Below are 17,055 nucleotides of genomic sequence, written 5' to 3' on the forward strand. Positions count from 1 at the left end.
TTGTATAGTAAAACAACTTGCTGTTCATATGTTCAGTCTTTTGAACATGTTTTTCCTCTTCAGGTTTTAAAAAACACCTGGTGGGAAACAAAGTGCATCTCACTTCTTTGTAAACGTTTCCTGATGGAAATCACTCCAAACTAAGCGCTATCCAATCAAAAGACTGCAAAACTTAGGAAAATACCTCTGCCGAAATGATTCAAAGCTGCTACAAGAAAATAATCTACGCGTTGTTTGGCGAGTGTTTCAACACGTTACAAATACTCCATGTGCACATAGCCTTACTCTACCAATTGATCAGTTTAATTACAGAAATTAACATTGTGTTATTTGTGCACATTTTAGCAAGCAAGAAAAGGAAGCTCTGACAAGAGGCACAGTCGATCTGCTAGCTAGTTCTATGCATTCAGCAAACAAAGATGGAAAAGTCATGGAATTATGACAATCACAGGATGGATAGATATGTTACTAGCACATGTTGACAAAATGGAAGCAAATTTTTCAAAACCGCTCGATTTATTCAGCATGGAGTATGAGTGCCACATGCAGAAATACAATTACACACCTCAGCTGCTATCAGGGTAGTTATTAATGGTTGTCTAAGAAATGTTCTGTTACGCTGAATACACTTAGGCACTCAAATCATCAAGATCCGCTGCTGGCAGCTCCCTTTGTAATAGACAATGACATCCCAGATGTGATCGATGGAAGACATTTCCAGAGACCCTGCAGGCCATTGCAGCATGTTTAGGCCTCATAGGTTTCTCAAAATGGCATGAGCAGCATGGGTCCTGGTGATGTCCTGTCCATTGTTTAATTTGCATATCATTAACATATCTGTCAATCCTGTGATTTCCATAATTCTACGACTATTCCTTCTTAGTGTTGCAATTTCAGTGTTGGGGAGTGTATATTCTAGTGGGGTATGTCCTCTTACGTAATATTTCAGCTTCTACAGATCTGAAGTGTGTTAGGAAGTCGTCATGGTTACAGTAATCTTCTTACAACATTTGTCATTTTCTTTTTGCACCCTCTCCCCATGAATGTGACTCGCCCAGGGGGATATGGTACCCGGGCATTTACCTTCGTTGTAGGATGTCATGACAGTCGGCTCCCGGGCCCGTACTCTGGGGTCTCTCTTGAAAAGGGGCTTTGTCACTTGATAGAACGGTTAGCAGTTTTGTCTTGTGACGCCACCTGTGGTTTCTGGTAATAGGTAACCAGCGCTGCTGCAGACCTCTGGGGCGGTTGACAAGGCAGCTGGGTTGGAACGGCTCCCCACAGGTGGAGCGGGCCCCAGGGCAGTGTGGAGGAAGGGATGCAGGTGAGAGGGGGCCAGGTTGGATCAGGGGGAATGACGGACACGCACACAGGAGATTCACTTTTGTACCTTCCCTGCTGTAAATAACAGGTACGGTCCAGGGTACTCGGTAGGAAGGGTGCACTTCTGGACTCTCCCCAGTGAGCAGGTATAAGGCCTCCTGGTCTGTTTCTTCCTCTCTCTAAGCTCCTGGCCAGCCTGCAACTGGGCCTAGCTTCTATGCTGTTTCACTCTCTCACCTGTTGGCTTGGTAGTAGGACTTTCTTCTGGCTACCACGATCCCTGGACGCTGGGGCCTTCATGGTTCCTAGTCCTGTCAATGGATTTAGCTTCAGGTCGACCAGTACTTGTAGTCCTCCTGGTATGCCGGTAATCCCTACTGGGTGTAGAGGACCCTGTAGGCGCGGACCCGGTGTCCAGTTTGTATTCTGGGGTGAGCCTATGATGCTCCTCTGCCCCCTAGTCACTTCTCTCTGCTTTGCCTCCGGCCACACTCGGGGCCCCCTCAGGCTTCAGCACGTGCTGTAGGCCTTGGCTTGCCTCAGCACAGCAGCCAGCGTGCTGCTTCTTCGCTGATCTCCTAGCGTCAGCACACTCTCACTACCTAACTCCACCCTCCAGTATATATATCCCTAACAGGGCTCCCTCTGGTGGTATGAGGTGGAATGGTGGAGGTGTCTGTATGTATTGAGGGCCTCTTGAGGAGAAGTCCGTCCATGCGCCCTTTTGGGTCCTGTGGTACCTGTGAACAGCAGGGTGCCACAAATGTAGATGGATTACACAATTGTTCTTGTTCACAATGTTTAACCTCGGCAATCGCAGAAACAAAAGTTCTGAAGGCACAGCAGGTGATCAAGAATGACTATGGTAAAGAGGTACGCTCAAACACATTTTTAGCTGATGGTTTGGTATCTAAAACAGTTAGGCTTGGGCTAGACAGCAACTCTGCTCACATAGCCAAAAACATTTGTGCAACTTACTGTTGTGCTGTTTTAGAGATGTGGTTTGACTGACAAAAACCACAGGCAGGTTGCCATAAGATCGCATGTGACTTCTGCTTTAGTTCATTTGCTTGGTCTGGTACCTGGACACCGAAAGAACCTGTTGCTCTAGTAAAACCAGAGTGAGTGTTCCCATGTGTGATCACTGTCTTCTGTGCTCCATTTGCGTAGGTTTATGTACCGCTGCTATCTACGAACAATCAAGTGGAAAAGAGCCAGTGCTTGCCAGACTATTTGCTGGAAGAGTAAAGTCCTCAGAAAGATCTAGAAAAAGCTCTAGCTCATCCAGCAGCAAAGGATGAGATCCAAGGAAGCTGGTTATTATTTATTGGTGACGTACAGGAAACGTTCAACTGTGTTACTACCCGGAGAACTGTGTACATATCGTCCTATATGTATTTTATATGTGATCTCCTTACAGATGAACAGAACACTAGAAGTTTCCTTATCTTTCCATTCATTTTTAACAAGAGACTACCTGAATCTGAGATACACAGCAGGGTCCTCCTTAGTATTCTTATAGCTAGAAGATTCTTGGAAATTAGTGGTAGCATTCTGTAAGATTATTTTAAGAAAAAAAAAAGTATGTTATCCATGTAGTGAGACTTCAGTCTAAAGTCACGTTCTCTTCGTGCTGTTATTAAAGTCATTAGACCCACAGACCAGTATTGTGCAAAAAAAATGTGCCCCTATTAAACTAGTATAAAACCACTTTAAGGATCTATGTTCTTATTGTACATGATGCCATTGTCTCAGGTTAGCAATGTATTGCTCTTCTAGCACTTATTACTGTACTGTGCAGTCTGATGTCAGTTCTGTATGCATGTCTGTTCTCAGCATATTAATAAAATATTGGCATTGTTCATGTATGATTCATAATTTGGATTGGTGCATTTTGTTAGCGGCGGAACCCAAGTGTGTTACAGCTCATCAGAATAGAAATTTAATTGGAAGAACAGTGTTAAGACATTCAGCAGAAACCATTTCAACAGTAAATGGGGAAGAACTCTCAAAAATTCTTCATTAAATGTCACTTGCTGAACCCAGCAGGAAGTACGGCGGCGTCTAAAAACCACTAAAGTTGACAAATCCCCGGGCCCGGATGGGATACACCCGCGAGTACTGCAGGAATTAAGTAACGTCATAGATAGACCATTATTTTTAATCTTTAAAGATTCCATAATAACAGGGTCTGTAGCACAGGACTGGCGTATAGCAAATGTGGTGCCAATATTCAAAAAGGGGACAAAAACTGAACTTGGAAATTATAGGCCAGTAAGCTTAACCTCTACTGTGGGTAAAATCCTGGAGGGTTTCCTAAGAGATGCTTTAATAGAGTATCTGAAGAAGAATAACCTCATGACCCAATATCAACATGGGTTTACAAGGGACCGTTCCTGTCAAACTAATCTGATCAGTTTTTATGAGGAGGCAAGTTCTCGACTGGACCAAGGAAATGCAGTGGATGTTGTGTATATGGACTTTTCAAAAGCTTTTGATACGGTTCCACACAAAAGGTTGATACATAAAATGAGAACAACGGGGATAGGGGAAAATATATGTATGTGGGTTAAGAATTGGCTCAGTGATAGGAAACAAAGGGTGGTTATTAATGGAACACACTCAGACTGGGCCTCAGTTAATAGTGGGGTACCACAGGGGTCAGTATTGGGCCCCCTTCTTTTTAACATATTTATTAATGACCTTGTAGAGGGCATACAGAGTAATATTTCAATATTTGCAGATGACACTAAACTCTGCAGGGTAATCAATACAGAGGAGGACAATTTTATATTACAGGAGGATCTATCTAAACTAGAAGCTTGGGCTGATAAATGGCAAATGAGCTTTAATGGGGATAAATGTAAGGTAATGCACTTGGGCAGAGGAAATAAAATGTATAATTATATGCTTAATTGTAAAACACTGGGCAAAACTGTCACTGAAAAAGACCTGGGTGTATTGGTGGACGACAAGCTGACGTTTAGTGGCCAGTGTCAGGCAGCTGCTGCAAAGGCAAATAAAATAATGGGAGGCATTAAAAAAGGCATAGATGCTCATGAGGAGAACAGAATTTTACCTCTATACAAGTCATTAGTGCGACCACACTTAGAATACTGTGTACAGTTTTGGTCTCCGGTGTATAAGAAAGACATAGCTGAACTAGAGAGGGCGCAGAGAAGAGCGATCAAGGTTATTAGAGGACTGGGGGGTCTGCAATACCAAGACAGGTTATTACACTTGGGGTTATTTAGTGTGGAAAAAAGAAGGCTTACGGGTGATCTTATTACTATGTGCAAGTATATGAGGGGACAGTACAAAGACCTTTCTACTGATCTTTTTACTCTGAGGCCAGAGACTTGGACAAGGGGGCATCTTCTACGTCTGGAGGAAAGAAGGTTTAATCATAATCACAGATGGGGATTCTTTACTGTAAGAGCAGTGAGACTATGGAACTCTCTGCCACATGATGTTGTAATTAGTGATTCACTATTAAATTTAAGAAGGGCATGAATGCCTTTCTTGAAAAGTATAATATTACAGGTTATATATACTAGATTCCTTGATAGGGCGTTGATCCAGGGAACTAGTCTGATTGTCGTATGGAGTCGGGAAGGAATTTTTTTCCCCAATGCGGAGTTTAGTGTTTGCCACGTTTTTTTTTTGCCTTCCTCTGGATCAACATGTTAGGCTATGGGTTGAACTAGATGGACTTAGTCTTCCTTCAACCTTAAAAACTATGTTACCATGTTACTATGTATACTATGTAAAATTGGTGCAGAATAAAGGGAAACAATTTTGGAGGAGATGTAGATTCTTAAGAGCTGGTTATTTTCTAAACTGGTCAAGATAACAACTTAATATAGGTCCTAGAAGGATTTTATGAGCTACACCCATGCGGCAGCTGGAGTGGTGTAGAAGCATGACAGCTCAAACAGTGGAAACTTCCTCTGAAGAGATAAATCATGTTACTATAAGCCAGTCTGATGGACGAATCCTGGCGCACATCACATACTTAAACCTTTTACTGGCTACTGTCAAATTTGAGAGACTAGGTATAATATGATTTGGGTACTTTTCAGGGTTTGGGCTGGACTCCCTTTATTTCCAGTGAAAGGTACAGTTGCATTTTACAGAATTTTCAATATAAGTTTGAAGATGTCTGTAGCTTTGTGCCAAAACCAAGGTCCAAAATGACATAGATTGAGGTCAAGGCTTTGTGCAAACAACTCAAATTCCTGTACTCAAAACTTATCAATCAACTAAGTGAAGCATTGGCACAGCACCGACAAACCAAAACATCCCATCAGTCATCAGCGCCTGACCTCACAAATGGTGTATTGGCCACAAATTTCCATAGTCACTTTACCATCTTGTAGAAAGCCTTCACAGACAATGGAGGCTGTTATAGCTGCAAAAAAAGAAGCCAACTACAGGTGTATCTCAATCAATTTATAATCAAAGTATTGTCTGATCTCATCAGACAGTACTCACAAAGGTGAACACCACCAAAAGGGAAAAGAAAGGGAAAAGAAGGGAAAAGGGTGTGAGTAAAAGTGAAATTCTTTATTAAATAATAATATTAAAACCTAGTAAACCATACATCCCATTAGGGATGTATAATGGATCATGATTATATAAATGGAGTCATGATCCACTAAATTCCCTGATCAGTGCCCTGATAACCTCTGTACAAGGGCCCATTACACTTATATCTACTAGACCTGCCACACTTTAGATGTCACCTTATATAATATTGGGAGTGTATCCAATGGGCTAGGATAATTTTTTACTATTGAATTCACACTGGCCATATGAGCCTTTATTTAATAAAATCTCTCCTGGCTGAGGATACTAGTACAATTCAGCACACTTTTGATATAATCTATGGCATCTATTTTGTAAGCATAAACCCAGCCATCAATTATAAGGGACATTGGCTAGGGGCTTATTTTACTAATAATTTGATTTACTGTCTGACTCTATCAGGAATTTAGTGGATCATGACTCCATTTATATAATCATGATCCATTATACATCCCTAATGGGATGTATGATTTACTAGCTTTTAATATTAATATTTAATGAAGAATTTCACTTTTACTCACACCCTTTTCCCTTCTTTTCCCTTTCTTATTTGTTTATTTTTTTCTCAATAAATTTAGAATATCAACAAAAAGTTAATTTATTTCAGTTCTTCAATGAAAAAAAGTGAAACTCATATACCATATAAAGCAGGGGTGGGCAATTCATTTTCCCGAGGGGCCACATAAGACTGATGGTTGTGGAGGGCCGAACCAATAGGCTGAAATTAATTTTGCTCCATATTGATATCAATATATTGATTATAATTATTAGATTAATATTAATTGCATGACTTAATACTGAGCAGAAGTACGCTGACATCCCATTATATACCGTTTGAACACGAATACAACCCCTTCTATATACCGTATGAGCCCCATAGCCTCCCCACGTCCAGCAACAGACCCTCATAGCCTGCCCATGTCCTGCAGCAGACCCCCCATAGCCTGCCCATGTCCTGCCAAACATCCCATACACATTAAGAAAACACATATTCACCTTGCTCCCATTCCCCCGGTGCTGTGCCTCTCCTCCTGCAATGATGTCATCGCGTCAGCTGCTTCACATGCTGATTGGCGGGGGAAGGGGCTGGAGGCCCCTCCTATACCATTGCACTCAGCGGTGCGCACATGAAGACACGGTCAGGCGGCGGTGACAGCAGGGGGCAGGTATGGTGCGGTCCATGGGCCACTGCTTTAGTCCTTCAGCTCTCTCAGTCTGCGGGCCGGACTGAACAGCCAGATGTGGCCCGTGGGCTGCACTTTGCCCAGGTCTGATATAGAGTCATTACAAACAGTGATCTATTTCAAGTGTTTTTCTGTTAATGTTGATTATGGCTTACAGCCAATGAAAACACAAGTCATCTCAATAAATTAAAATAATTAACAAAAACACCTGCAAAGGCTTCCTAAGCATCTAAAAAGGTCCCTTAGTCTGTTTTAGTAGGCTTCACAATCATGGCGAAGACTGCTGACTTGACATGTCCAGAAGGCAGTCATTGACACACTCCATAAGGTCCCAGAGTTCCAATATTCATTTGGAAATCAAGGTCCCAGAGTCTGGAGGAAGAGTGGAGAGGTACACAATCCAAGCTGCTTGAGGTCTAGTGTGAAGTTTCCACAAACTCTTTAATCAAGACCAAAGTCAGCGCAGCCGTCTACGAAGAAATTTTAGAGCACTTCATGCTTCCCTCTGCCGACAAGCTTTTTGGAGATGGAAATTTCATTCTCCAGCAGGACTTGGCACCTGTCCAAACTGCCTAAAGTACCAATACCTGGTTTAAAAACAACAGTATCACAGTGCTTGATTGGCCTTCAAACTCGCCTGACCTTAACCCCATAGAGAATCTATGGGGTAATGTCAAGAGGAAGATGAGACACCAGACCCAAAAATGAAGACGAGCTGAAGGCTGCTATCAAAGCAACCTGGGCTTCCATAACACCTCAGCAGTACCACAGGCTGATCACCTCCATGCCACACTGCATTGATGCAAAAGGAGCCCCGACCAAGTATTGAGTGCATTTACTGAACATACATTTCAGTAGGCCAACATTTCGGATTTTAAAATCATTTTTCAAGCTCTTGTTATAAAGTATTCTAATTTACTGAGATAATGACCTTTGTGTTTTCATTGGCTGTAAGCCATAATCATCAACATTAACAGGAATAAACTCTTGAAATAGCTCACTCTGTTTGTAAAGACTCTATATAATGAGTTTCACTTTTTGCATTGAAGAACTGAAATAAATTAACTTTTTGATATTCTAATTTAGTGAGATGCACCTGTGTGTATTAACTTTTATTACCTTTTGACTATATGAAGTAGAAGATGATGGTGGTAGGTCCTTCAGAGTGGGTGGGGGGCTGATTTTTCTCGCACCTTTAATCCATTAAAAAGCAGTGCTATTAACCCCTTAAATGTCATTGTCATGTTAAGACATTTTTTGAGTTTTGGAAAACCTTTTGTCCAGTGTCTGCAGTCTGTTAAAAAGCCTGTTCTTTACTCGAATTTCTCTGACTCCCCGCATTGAAGCTCCACTGTTGATCTCGGTCAACTCTAGGCGGATTCGCTGTGCTCAGTTGACTGCTGTGCTGTTGGCGTGATCAGGGCCGGCTCCAGGTTTTTCTGGGCCCCGGGCGAAAGAGTCTCAGTGGGCCCCTTTAACACATACCATGATTCATGATGCAGAGATACGGCGGAGAAATATATATGTAGCACCCCGAGGACTCGGCTGCTACAGGGGTATTGCACCTCGAACCAGAGGTGTGATATTCCACTCCCGGGTAAGGATGGAGTGTGGACCGGGGCTCAGTAGGCTGCATGCACCACACACACCCCATTTCCGAGGAACAGACCAACGGTGCTCCCACTAGACAGAGTGCAGGCACGACAGCTTCTGTTCCTGGCTGGAGGAGGGAGGGGGAGGAAAACCCAGTGGTGTAGGACCAGATAGGGGTGGGTTTCTGGGCATAGGTAGGAGCCCATTGGTTGCTAGTCACCTGGGCTCGGGTGTCAGAAGGAGGTATATAAGGTGGGCACTATCTTAGGTCAGTGGTCAGTTCAGAGAGGAGCTCAGCCAGAGAGAGCTGACAGGGAGCTGTGGCTCAGTCTGGGCCCAGCTCCAGAGGCAGGCCTGGAGTGGAGGCCAGAAACAACAGAAAGAGAAAGGAGAAGGAACAGGAAGGAAAGTAAGAAAGGAACTGAAACGGAGGAGAAAGGAGGCAAGGAACACAAAGAAAGGCCCAGAGACACGAAGGCAGAAAGAACCCCATATTCCCAGAGGAGATACTGGGTGAAGGGTTGGCAGAGCAGGGTACCGGAACCCGAATTGGTGGAGGCGACTAATCCTCAGCCATAACCGGAGGTTGTGACCACATCTTGGTGCGACCCCTCACTACATCCACCAGAAAGGCATACCGCATAGGGTCAGGGAGACCGGAGAGAGGTTTCACCAACAGAAGGCCCGAGGAAGCTGGACAAAGGTGGGTCACTGGTGGGGACGGCCAGTAGAAAGGAAGAGAGGGGAGCTTTCAGCCACACTCTGGAATTGCTTGGGAGTTGACCGAGTCCCTCACCTGGTGGACGCAGCACGGCTCGGGCGGTCACTGCTGGCCGAAGTGACCAGAGCAACAACTGTGAGTAAAGCTTTGGAAACTGCACCACACGTCTCTGTGATTCCTTGCCGTTCCAGCACCACTAGCACTGGGACACTCACACCATCACTCCCATCGTCTTCCACATTAGCTGCCCTGAGGCAATAATCCTCCCGTGGGGAGTCATCCCATACTCAGCTGCGCAAACAACATCAGCCTCAGCGGTCGGCAGCGCAGCGGCGGTCCCCACTGACCGCAATCCACGCGTGGCGTAGTCGGACACTTATTACAACATTTAGACTGCCACTGGTTTGACCACCCTGGGCACGGACAGGGTCACCGCCACGGAGAACTACAACCCCCAGCGATCCGGCTCCGGGTATTCCCCCTGCACAGCAGCAGCAGCACAGGCCCAGGGGGCGCGTCAACTATATATAGTACAATGCAAAGATTTCACTTCTTACATTACATGAGTGATATCTATTGTAAATTCCACAATAGCTCAGAAACCGGTGAATCGCTCCACACAGAATACTGTCCCCCATATAACGCTCCATACAGAATACTGGCCCCCATATAAGGCCCCATACGGAATACTGGCCCCCATATAAGGCCCCATACGGAATACTGGCCCCCATATAAGGCCCCATACGGAATACTGTCCCCCATATAAGGCCCCATAAGGAATACTGGCCCCCATATAAGGCTCCATGCGGAATACTGGCCCCCATATAAGGCTCCATGTGGAATACTGGCCCCCATATAAGGCTCCATGCAGAATACTGGCCCCCATATAAGGCTCCATGCGGAATACTGGCCCCCATATAAGGCTCCATACGGAATACTGGCCCCCATATAAGGCTCCGTACAGAATACTGGCCCCCATATAACGCTCCATACAGGATACTGGTCCCCTTGTAAAGCTCCATACAGGATACTGGCCCCCATATAACGCTCCATACAGGATACTGGTCCCCTTATAAAACTCCATACAGGATACTGGCCCCCATATAACGCTCCATACAGGATACCGGTCCCCATATAATGCTCCATACAGGATACTGGTCCCCTTATAAAACTCCATACAGGATACTGGCCCCCATATAACGCTCCATACAGGATACCGGTCCCCTTATAACGCTCCATACAGGATACCGGTCCCCATATAACGCTCCATACAGGATACTGGTCCCCTTATAAAACTCCATACAGGATACTGGCCCCCATATAACGCTCCATACAGGATACCGGTCCCCTTATAACGCTCCATACAGGATACCGGTCCCCTTTTAACGCTTCATACAGGATACTGGCCCCCATATAATGCTGCATGCAGGCTGTTACCCCCCACATAATGCCCCATACAGGCTGTCCCCCCCTTATAATGCTCCATGCAGGCTGTTACCCCCCACATAATGCCCCATACAGGCTGCCCCCCCCTTATAATGCACTATGCAGGCTGTTCCCCACCTTATAATGCCCCATACAGGCTGTCCCCCCCCCTCTTTATAATGCCCCATGCAGGATGTCACCCCCCCTCTTTATAATGCCTCATGCAGGATGCCTCTCCCCTCTCTTTATAATGCTCCATGGAGGATGCCACCCCCTCCCCCCCCTTCTCTTTATACTGCCCCATGCCTCCATACATTAAAAAAAAAAAAATCAAATACTCACCTCCCTTCTCCTCACCTGCTACTTGCTGCCCGCTGCTCGGGTCCGAACTCCAGCGTTGTCAGCGTCTTCCCGCTCAGCGCTCCCTGTGACGGCTCAGGGGAGGGCGCGGTGTAAAGACGTCACCGCGCCCTCTGACCTGAGACGTCACAGGGAGCGCAGAGCAGGAAGACAGCGGATCTGACGAGGCACGGGGAGAGGTAAGTATCCAGCTGCCGGGGCCCTGAGCAAGCGGCGGAGAAGGGCGGGCGCTGACACCGCTCTCCTCCGCCCATAGCCCAGCAGGGTGCGCGACCGCCAGTGGGCCCCTCTGCCTGCTCAGGGCCCCGGCATTTGCCCGGGTGCGCCGGGTGCTGACGCCGGCCCTGGGCGTGATGTCAGCATTGTAGACAATAACAAACACCGAGAGCAGTGTCAGAGATTCATTTAGTACTTTTTAAACTGCAGCTGTGGAGTAGGTTTTTAAGAAGCAAAAACGTCTTTTTTTAAAGTGACTCTGTCAACACAGCATGCTGTACCCTTGGCGTGGCCTATCAGTTCAGTGCACCTTTTCACCTGCTCCTCTATCTTCATCCTTCTCTGGATCTACGATGCCAGAGTTGTGAATCAAAGAACATGAGGCTGGATATTGAGAGAAAACAAGCAGGTGGGAAGGTGTATTTAAATGTTTGGCTCCGCCGTGTAGCACTGAGCTGCAGGATTTAGTTTGGACAGTCATTCTGTGCTGACAGTCTGTTTAAAGAGATCCTGGCTTTGTAATACTGATGAAAATTGTTACGGATCCGGGTGGTGGAACCTCTGTGCTGCGGTGCAAGGAGGGACCAGAGGGGCGTAACTAAGTATCAACTCGGACTGACCAAGGTCGCACGGCGGCTCAATCGACTCCGTGACCAGGGAGGGACCGAGCAGAGGGACCAGGTGCCACTCTGGGCCAGACCTTGTATGAGAGCAGGTGACTCCCACGGTCAGATGGCAGGGACTGACAGGTACAGCAGATGAGTACGGCAGGCAGGCTGACAGGTGGTCCGGGTAGACGGACTGGCGGACACCACGGGTAACTGGCAGGAGCTGCCAGGTAGACAGGCTGGTAGGCATGGTAGGTAACAGGCAGGAGCCTCCAGGTAGGCAGGCTCGTGGGCACGACAGGTAACAGGCAGGCGCCTCCAGGTAGGCAGGCTGGTAGGCACGACAGGTAACAGGCAGGAGCCTCCAGGGAGCCAGGCTGGTGGGCACGACATTTAACAGGCAGGAGCCTCCAGGTAGGGTGGCTGACAGGCACCACAGGTTACTGGTAAGTCCTCCGGGTAAGCAGACTGGCCAAGCCCATAGACAGACTGGCGGGTTGGACCATAGGCAGACTGTCGGGCTGGAGTGTGTACTGGCTGGCAGAGACAGGTAGCAGGTAAAGGCTCCGGGTAAGCGGACTGGCCAAGCTCATAGACAGACTGGCGGACTGGGCTTTAAGCAGACTGTCGGGCTGGACTGGTAGTCAGGCTGGCAGACTGGACTGGTAGTCAGACTGGCAGCGGGACTTGAGGGCTGAAGCAGAGTTTAGTACACAGAGCAACAACCTTGCACGGGCACCTCCATTTTGGAGGAGGTGCCTTATATATGAGAGGTCCTTCGGTCATTGGCCGGGGACTCTTTAGAGCGGCGCGCGTGGCCCCCTTAAGAGGGAGGAAGCGCGCACGTGCTCCCTAAGCACAGTGCCCGGAAAGATGCGCCCGCCAACAGCAGCAGCAGGGGAGCAGGAAGATGCCGGGCCAGGAGCGCGGCGGTAAGGTGGGACGGCGTCTCTATCTGTCTGGGGGCAGAGACACTGATGCTACAGCACTCTCCTCCTTTACGGCCCCTCTTTTTTAGGCCTGTAAGAAATTCTTTAAGAAGAAGAGGGGCGTGGATATTCTCCCTGGGGTCCCAAGTTCCTCTCCTCTGGGCCAAACCTCTTCCAATCCACCAGAAAAAAGGTTTTTCCTCTTACCCTTTTGGTGGCCAGAATGTTCTCTACCTCATAGACGTCCTCAGCGGAGACCGCAGCTGGGGTGGTACCTGGATCGTCTGAAAAAAAATTAAGAACAACTGCTTTGAGGAGAGATACGTGGAAGGAGTTGGGGATCCGTAAGGTGGCTGGGAGTTTTAACTTGCAGGCCACTGGATTGATTTGCTTGAGGACTTCAAACGGACCGATGAACCGCGGACCCATCTTATATGAGGGTATTTTGAGACTAACATGTTTGGATGAGAGCCAAACCTTGTCTCCTGGACGGAATTGAGGCGGATCCAGACGTTTCTTATCGGCATGTCTCTTCATCCGCTCGGAGTATTGAAGAATTGCGGATCTAGTGTCCTCCCAAATGGTAGAAAATTCGTTGACCAGAGACTCCGCGGCAGGATTGTCCACTGAAGCTGAGACGGGAAACTGAATCCGGGGTGTTGACCGTAGACCACAAAGAATGGGACTTAGAAGAAGATTCGCTCTCATGGTTGTTATAGGAGAACTTGGCCCATGGTAGAAGCTCTACCCAATCGGTATGGTGAGCGTTGACGAAGTGCCGGAGGAAGCTGGTAAGGATCTGGTTGATACGTTCCACTTGGCCATTGGACTGAGGATAATAAGCAGAGGAGAAATCCAGGGAGACATCCTGCAGCTTGCGCGTAGCTCTCCAGAAGCGCAAAGTGAACTGGACCCCGCGATCAGACACAATGTGGAGGGGTAGGCCGTGGAGACGAAAGATGTGATGGATGAAGTCCTTAGCCAGCACAGATGCAGATGGGAGACCAGGCAGAGGGATAAAGTGCGCCATTTTAGAAAAGCGGTCAGCGACCACCCAAATGATAGAACAACCGGCAGAAACAGGGAGATCCGTAATAAAGTCCATAGCATTGTGTTGCCACGGGGCAGCAGGTACGGGAAGAGGCAGTAGACGGCCGGCTGGAAGATGTCTTGGAACATTGTTGCGGGCACAGGATGAACAGGCCGTGATGAAGTCTACAACCTCCTTGCGCAGGAAAGGCCACCAGTAATGCTGGGTAATGAGCCGGAAGGTCTTCCTCTGGCCAGCGTGGCCGGCTAGTTTAGATGAATGGCCCCAGTGAAGAACCTTTTTACGATCCGGAACCGCTACAAATGTCTTACCGGATGGAAGACGAGACAGGTCCAACGGAGCCACATTCATCACTTTGGAAGGATCGATGATATACATAGGCTCCTCCTCTTGATCGGAGGACAGGAAAGATATGGATAAAGCATCGGCTTTAACGTTCTTGTCCGCAGGGTATTAATGTAGGGTAAAGCTGAAACAGGCAAAGAACAGAGACCACCGGGCCTGATGCGGATTGAGTCTTTGAGCGTTTTGTAAATAGGCCAGGTTTTTGTGATCAGTGTAGATGACCACCGGGTGCAGAGCCCCCTCTAGGTAATGCCTCCAGGTAGGCTGGCTGGCAGACACCACAGGTTACTGGTAAGTTCTCCGGGTAAACAGACTGACCAAGCCCATAGACAGACTGGCGGGTTGGACCATAGGCAGACTGTTGGGCTGGAGTGTATACTAGCTGGTGGAGACAGGTAGCAGGTAAAGGCTCCGTATAAGTGGACTGGCCAAGCCCATAGACAGACTGGCGGACTGGGCTGTAAGCAGACTGTCGGGCTGGACTGGTAGTCAGGCTAGCGGACTGGACTGGTAGTCAGACTGGCAACGGGACCTGAGGGTTGAAGCAGAGTTTAGTACACAGAGCAACAACCTTGCACTGGCACCTCCATTTTGGAGGAGGTGCCTTATATATGAGAGGTCCTTCGGTCATTGGCCGGGGACTCTTTAGAACGGCACTCGGCCCCTTTAAGAGGGAGGAAGCGCACGCGCCCTAAACACAGTGCCCAGGAAGCTGCGCGCACCGACAGCAGCAGCAGGGGAGCAGGAAGACGCCGGGCCAGGAGCGCAGTGGTAAGGGGGGCGGCGTCTCTGCCTATCAGGATGCAGAGACGCCGATGATACAAAAATGACGCCTGTGGGGACAAAATCAGATTTACGTTTTTTTAATTTATCAAAAATATTTTTATTGGGCAAACTTTTACATCTTACAAATTGGTTGATAAAATAATCATATTATATAATCCCAACAAATTGAGTACAATTTTGTATCAATCATTGTTTATGACAGGAATACAATGCCTGTCATAGGATTCCTCACACCCTTCCCTCTCACTTATCTGAACTCACATTTTAATATATCGAGTACAATAACTAGACAACAGTTTAAACATGAGGAACATACAGTAAGGTGTTTCAGATCTGAAATATTGGTTCGTTTTTAAAGGAGAAGTAAGTTAAATATGACATCTCTTGCTAATACTTCCAACACTACCGCTGGGCATTTAATCCAGTGTCCACACTATTTACCAAATTTCGCAATGGCCCCCCTTTTTATGTATATACTTTTTTTCCATCAGAATGGTGGTATTTAAACAACTCACAAACTCCTCGGAGATAGATATAATTTCTAGTATCTATCTCTACATATCTAGCTATTTACAGTGCTGGCCAAAAGTATTGGCACCCCTGAAATTCTGTCAGATAATACTCAGCTTCTTCCTGAAAATGATTGCAATCACAAATTCTTTGATATTATTCTCTTCATTTAATTTGTCTTCAATGAAAAAAACACAAAAAGGATTGTCCTAAAGCCAAATTGGATATAATTCCACACCAAACCTAAAAAAGGGGGTGGACAAAAGTATTGGCACCCTTTGAAAAATCATGTGATGCTTCTCTAATTCGTGTAATTAACAGCACCTGTAACTTACCTGTGGCACCTAACAGGTGTTGACAATAACTAAATCATATTTGCAGCCAGTTAACATGGATTAAAGTTGACTCAACATCTGTCCTGTGTCCTTGTGTGTACCACATTGAGCATGGAGAAAAGAAAGAAGACCAAAGAACTGTCTGAGGACTTGAGAAACCAAATTGTGAGGAAGCATGAGCAATCTCAAGGCTACAAGTCCATCTCCAAAGACCTGAATGTTCCTGTGTCTTCCGTACGCAGTGTCATCAAGAAGTTTAAAGCCCATGGCACTGTGGCTAACCTCCCTAGATGTGGACGGAAAAGAAAAATTTACGAGAGATTTCAACGCAAGATTGTGCGGATGGTGGATAAAGAGCCTCGACTAACATCCAAACAAGTTCAAGCTGCCCTGCAGTCCGAGGGTACAACAGTGTCAACCCATACTATCTGTCGACATCTGAATGAAAAGGGACTGTATGGTAGGATACCCAGGAAGACCCCACTTCTTACCCCGAGACATAAAAAAGCCAGGCTGGAGTATGTCAAAACTTACCTGACAAAGCCTAAAACGTTTTGGAAGAATGTTCTCTGGTCAGATGAGACAAAAGTAGAGCTTTTTGGGAAAAAGCATCAACATAGAGTGTGCAGGGAAAAAAAAGAGGCATTCAAAGAAAAGAACACAGTCCCTAAAGTCAAACATGGCGGAGGTTCCCTGATGTTTTGGGGTTGCTTTGCTGCCTCTGGCACTGGACTGTTTGACCGTGTGCATGGCACTATGAAGTCTGAAGACTACCAACAAATTTTTCAGCATAATGTAGGGCCCAGTGTGAGAAAGCTGGGTCTCCCTCAGAGGTCATGGGTCTTCCAGCAGGACAATGACCCAAAACACACTTCCAAAAGCACTATAAAATGGTTTTAGAGAAAGCACTGGAGACTTCTAAGGTGGCCAGCAATGAGTCCAGACCTAAATCCCATAGAACACCTGTGGAGAGATCTCAAAATGGCAGTTTGGAGAAGGCACCCTTCAAATATCAGGGACCTGGAGCAGTTTGCCAAAGAAGAATGGTCTACAATTCCAGCAGAGCATTGTAAGAGACTCGT

This window comes from Phyllobates terribilis, unplaced genomic scaffold, assembly GCF_046119375.1.
Source record: "Phyllobates terribilis strain yellow unplaced genomic scaffold, ASM4611937v1 Scaffold_15__1_contigs__length_34870131, whole genome shotgun sequence".
Taxonomy (NCBI): Eukaryota; Metazoa; Chordata; class Amphibia; order Anura; family Dendrobatidae; genus Phyllobates; species Phyllobates terribilis.